The sequence below is a fragment of the Lactuca saligna genome, chromosome 7 (assembly GCF_052625555.1).
Source record: "Lactuca saligna cultivar CGN05327 chromosome 7, ASM5262555v1, whole genome shotgun sequence".
NCBI lineage: Eukaryota > Viridiplantae > Streptophyta > Magnoliopsida > Asterales > Asteraceae > Lactuca > Lactuca saligna.
The window spans coordinates 118,739,652-118,746,099 of record NC_136423.1 but is presented as its reverse complement, the minus strand read 5'-3'; positions in this window follow the sequence as shown (position 1 = coordinate 118,746,099).

The following is a 6,448-nucleotide window of genomic DNA, read 5'->3' as shown; positions in this document are numbered from 1 at the left end:
GAGCGGATACATGTCGGTAATCATATGGATTGCTAACGTGACCATGTTTAGCACTTCCTTATGGTACTTTTTGTATTTAGTTTCTGATTTGGGTGTAAAAACCTTTTACTTTGTGTTTATAATTGAATGAAGTTTTGATTCTTAGACTAATTGTTATGTTAAATAATTTATTTGTGTTTAATTTATCTTGCCAAGCTTGTTCAAAGATCCTCATGTGTTAATGATGATTATTTGCTGTTAATTGTTAAGTGAATTAAGTTGTATGAAAACCTGCTTGATTTGCTTGTCTCTTATGATTTTTGATGACCATTGAGATTATAAGACTAGAAATAACGAATGTGAAACTAGGATTAACTTGGGAATAAGTAAGTTAATGTGTGAGCCTTGTTTGATGACCATCAACAAGAGGTTAATTAAATGTTTAAATTAACTAAATTTACAAGTCTTGCTTGATACGAACTGAACACTAGGAAGCATGTTAGTTTAACCAATTGATCACTGATTGAATTGACTTGTTTGCTAAAGGATTAGTTATAGTGAACACGAATCTAATCATTTTAGGAATCGGTGAACATGAATAAATGAATCTGTGTATGCAATTGTTTATGTTTTTAAGGTGGAATTTGTCTAAACCAAAGTACCTGAAGAGATTTGTTTTTCCTGTTAGTTTATCGAGAATTGTTAATTAATTATTAGTTTGAGATTTATTAGACTATTTCTTTTATTCTTTTCGTGTGACCCGTAACCTATAATCAAATATATTAAATTAATCCACCGTTCCCTGTGATCGACACCCGACTTACCTAAGCTATACTGTAATCTGACTAGGTACACTGCCTATAAGTGCATAGTTAGTCTAAGTTTGTTAGGTTATAAATATTAAAATTAATGGGTACTTTCGTGCACATCAAGTTTTTGGCGCCGTTGCCGGGGAACGGCTTTCAATTAATTTAGTTTATTTGATTATTCGTTATTTATTTTTAGTTAGTTTTTTATTTTATTTTTTTTAGTTTTATTTTCGTTGATATCATTTCGCTTGTCGGGAAGGTTCTTGTTGTTATTTGCAGGAATTTGTGATCATATACATCGATTGGCTTTACCTTTTGCATGGGTTTCGAGATTGCAAGCGATTAGGGAATTCTTGACTTGTTTAGTCTACTACTTTGGTGATTTGTCCAACTCAATCCACGAGGCGTAGTATAGCAAGGCGTATCGAGGTGGTTAAGTGGAAGATTGAACTCTTGTTACTCTTGACTAGTTGGGTCGACTATTGTTCTACTTTTTAGTTAATGGTTCAAAGAAAACAAAGGAAATAGTCTGACAGGTCCCGAAAGTTTTTGCTTTCACAAACCACCTCTTGCATGCAAGGGATTTAATCAACAATTGTAGCTTGATTTCGACGAAGTCGAGTGATTGTGATATCCTTTTTAGTTATTTTGGTTTGCTATTTTTTTAAATTTTTATTTTTATTTTTAGTTTGTTTTCCATGTTGATGCTCTTGATGTTTCAGATCTTTGCAGAACTTTTACCCTTCAGATGCTTTCAGAAATTTCAATAATTGGGGTCGAATGTTGATTTGTCACGAGAGAAAAAACCGTGTGAGGGTTTGTAGTTGACACTTGAGAGCCATGACTTTCAATAAGTGTGGGGTGCGCGTCAATATTTGGAGGGATTATTATTTCGAAGAGTGGCGTTTCTAACTATACATTGATTCCCATGGCATGAATGAGCTGTTCCCACACCATGGAGTTTTATTTTAACGCGATGTAGAAGTATCATCCCGGCTGCCATGACATGGTTGACACTTTCCTATGTCGTGGGGGAGTTTTTCATCGCGAGAGGAGGCTGCTATTCTACATACCACGACGTGACCACCACTTACCACGTCGTGGCCGTGCTATTATTCGCGATATGGATTTTTCCTCACTCGACGACACGATGTGGTTGACACTTTCCCACGTCATGGTCACTATACATTGCTCTAGTTTGCAATCGTTCGCACCATATTTCATAAGTCAATGTTCTTTTGTATTTTCCGGCACATTTAGAAGCAACAGTTCCAGTTTTCAGTTTTTCAGCAATATTTGAAGCAACTTGTAGCAGCCCCATTCGATCTCGCCACAACTACCCAGGGGAGTCTGTTCCTTTTTCTCCTTTTTTATGTTCTTAATTTGTTTTAGCATACAATGAGGGCATTGTATGAAATAAGTGTGGGGTAGGGGGTCGGTAAAAGTAAATTATAAAAATGAAATAATAGTTGGAAATTGCTAGATTTAGGGAAATTTAATAATTTAAAAGAAAACTTGAAATAATAGTTTAATTTAGAAAAATCTAGTGATAATTTAAAATTTTGCTAATATTGTATGAGATGATCCGATGAGAACTCAAATGTTTAGTTGAGCCAATATACGTTATAGTGCATTTGTGGCTTCCCTTATTTTAGTGAAATCATGGAACAAAAACATAACCCCGCTCGGTTTGAAGGATGCAATATGTTTAGCAGCCTAAACCTGAAATGTATCCAGGAAAATTATTATCATTAACCAATAAAGGTTGAGGTTGAGCGCCTCTGCTTAAGCATATAGGTTTTGAGTGAAAAAAGAGGGGTACATGTAAAAAAAAAAAGAGAGAGAGAGAGAATTACGAAAAAGTTTGAAGAATTTTGGAGCAAATAAAGTGAAGATCAAAAGATCAAAATTCTGAAGAAATCCAAAAAGTTGAAGATACCAACAAATCAAATCAAATAAGGTGGTGAATTCAAAGAAATCAAAGATCAAATTGTTAAGAAAGTGAAGAATTCCTAAAAAGCTCCATAGTGGTATCATAAATTGTAATTCTAGATTATGTATGTTTAGGTTGCTCAACTAAAAATACCTTGAGGTTAGTAGGTTTTCTGCGGATGGATTCGGAGGGTTGCATAAAATGAGCATTGTTCGGAAAAAGTGGGCAAGTGTTTATGAAGATTGTGAGTATTTAAAGTATGGGGGGTACTTTAGGAAAAAATTTAGACACAAATGCATGCGTTGAGGTATTGGCATAATGGCTGAGTTTTAAATTGATTGTTTAGTGCAATATTGGTAAAATAAAAGTAAATTTGCTTGGGGGCAAGCAAAGGCTAAGTGTGGGGTATTTTGATATGTGTATTTTTATATATATTTATGTATAACATATCTTAATATTTTCGCATTTATTATTATTATTTAGAACTAAAAAAAACTTAATATGCTTTGAAATATTTAATTACAGTTAAAATGGGAGATGGAATGCAAATGAAAGAGAATGGAACTGAAAAGATGCAAAAAGGATATTGCTGGCAGATTGACCCCTCTTCAGTGTTTCGGGTATATCTGATGACTCATAAGTCCAATTGACGAGGTTCAAACTGTTCTGAAAACTAGACGAAATTTCCTACGACTTATGTGAGAGGGACTTTTGGCTAATTCGACACTTATCTTATCCAAAATCGGCCTTGAAGATGAAGCATAAAAGCTGGACGGAAATTCCCTCCAAGTTACTTATTCCCCAAGCTCCACTTATCTTATTTTATTTGCTTAATCCCTAAGCCACCAATAGTTTCCTTATTCTAATACAACTCTAATATTCCATATTAATTTCATATCCCTTCAACTATAAATACCCCATATCATTCCACCAATTTGGAATATATGATATTCCACTTCGACTTGTGCAACAAGAAAACTTCATAGTTGCCGTTTTGAGGGTCTAGGAGGTGGCCGGAAGGCCGTTAAGCTAACGGGAGCAGAGATCTGAAGGATTGGAGAGCGGATACATGTCGGTAATCATATGGATTGCTAACGTGACCATGTTTAGCACTTCCTTATGGTACTTTTTGTATTTAGTTTCTGATTTGGGTGTAAAAACCTTTTACTTTGTGTTTATAATTGAATGAAGTTTTGATTCTTAGACTAATTGTTATGTTAAATAATTTATTTGTGTTTAATTTATCTTGCCAAGCTTGTTCAAAGATCCTCATGTGTTAATGATGATTATTTGCTGTTAATTGTTAAGTGAATTAAGTTGTATGAAAACCTGCTTGATTTGCTTGTCTCTTATGATTTTTGATGACCATTGAGATTATAAGACTAGAAATAACGAATGTGAAACTAGGATTAACTTGGGAATAAGTAAGTTAATGTGTGAGCCTTGTTTGATGACCATCAACAAGAGGTTAATTAAATGTTTAAATTAACTAAATTTACAAGTCTTGCTTGATACGAACTGAACACTAGGAAGCATGTTAGTTTAACCAATTGATCACTGATTGAATTGACTTGTTTGCTAAAGGATTAGTTATAGTGAACACGAATCTAATCATTTTAGGAATCGGTGAACATGAATAAATGAATCTGTGTATGCAATTGTTTATGTTTTTAAGGTGGAATTTGTCTAAACCAAAGTACCTGAAGAGATTTGTTTTTCCTGTTAGTTTATCGAGAATTGTTAATTAATTATTAGTTTGAGATTTATTAGACTATTTCTTTTATTCTTTTCGTGTGACCCGTAACCTATAATCAAATATATTAAATTAATCCACCGTTCCCTGTGATCGACACCCGACTTACCTAAGCTATACTGTAATCTGACTAGGTACACTGCCTATAAGTGCATAGTTAGTCTAAGTTTGTTAGGTTATAAATATTAAAATTAATGGGTACTTTCGTGCACATCAAGTTTTTGGCGCCGTTGCCGGGGAACGGCTTTCAATTAATTTAGTTTATTTGATTATTCGTTATTTATTTTTAGTTAGTTTTTTATTTTATTTTTTTTAGTTTTATTTTCGTTGATATCATTTCGCTTGTCGGGAAGGTTCTTGTTGTTATTTGCAGGAATTTGTGATCATATACATCGATTGGCTTTACCTTTTGCATGGGTTTCGAGATTGCAAGCGATTAGGGAATTCTTGACTTGTTTAGTCTACTACTTTGGTGATTTGTCCAACTCAATCCACGAGGCGTAGTATAGCAAGGCGTATCGAGGTGGTTAAGTGGAAGATTGAACTCTTGTTACTCTTGACTAGTTGGGTCGACTCTTGTTCTACTTTTTAGTTAATGGTTCAAAGAAAACAAAGGAAATAGTCTGACAGGTCCCGAAAGTTTTTGCTTTCACAAACCACCTCTTGCATGCAAGGGATTTAATCAACAATTGTAGCTTGATTTCGACGAAGTCGAGTGATTGTGATATCCTTTTTAGTTATTTTGGTTTGCTATTTTTTTAAATTTTTATTTTTATTTTTAGTTTGTTTTCCATGTTGATGCTCTTGATGTTTCAGATCTTTGCAGAACTTTTACCCTTCAGATGCTTTCAGAAATTTCAATAATTGGGGTCGAATGTTGATTTGTCACGAGAGAAAAAACCGTGTGAGGGTTTGTAGTTGACACTTGAGAGCCATGACTTTCAATAAGTGTGGGGTGCGCGTCAATATTTGGAGGGATTATTATTTCGAAGAGTGGCGTTTCTAACTATACATTGATTCCCATGGCATGAATGAGCTGTTCCCACACCATGGAGTTTTATTTTAACGCGATGTAGAAGTATCATCCCGGCTGCCATGACATGGTTGACACTTTCCTATGTCGTGGGGGAGTTTTTCATCGCGAGAGGAGGCTGCTATTCTACATACCACGACGTGACCACCACTTACCACGTCGTGGCCGTGCTATTATTCGCGATATGGATTTTTCCTCACTCGACGACACGATGTGGTTGACACTTTCCCACGTCATGGTCACTATACATTGCTCTAGTTTGCAATCGTTCGCACCATATTTCATAAGTCAATGTTCTTTTGTATTTTCCGGCACATTTAGAAGCAACAGTTCCAGTTTTCAGTTTTTCAGCAATATTTGAAGCAACTTGTAGCAGCCCCATTCGATCTCGCCACAACTACCCAGGGGAGTCTGTTCCTTTTTCTCCTTTTTTATGTTCTTAATTTGTTTTAGCATACAATGAGGGCATTGTATGAAATAAGTGTGGGGTAGGGGGTCGGTAAAAGTAAATTATAAAAATGAAATAATAGTTGGAAATTGCTAGATTTAGGGAAATTTAATAATTTAAAAGAAAACTTGAAATAATAGTTTAATTTAGAAAAATCTAGTGATAATTTAAAATTTTGCTAATATTGTATGAGATGATCCGATGAGAACTCAAATGTTTAGTTGAGCCAATATACGTTATAGTGCATTTGTGGCTTCCCTTATTTTAGTGAAATCATGGAACAAAAACATAACCCCGCTCGGTTTGAAGGATGCAATATGTTTAGCAGCCTAAACCTGAAATGTATCCAGGAAAATTATTATCATTAACCAATAAAGGTTGAGGTTGAGCGCCTCTGCTTAAGCATATAGGTTTTGAGTGAAAAAAGAGGGGTACATGTAAAAAAAAAAAAGAGAGAGAGAGAGAATTACGAAAAAGTTTGAAGAATTTTGGA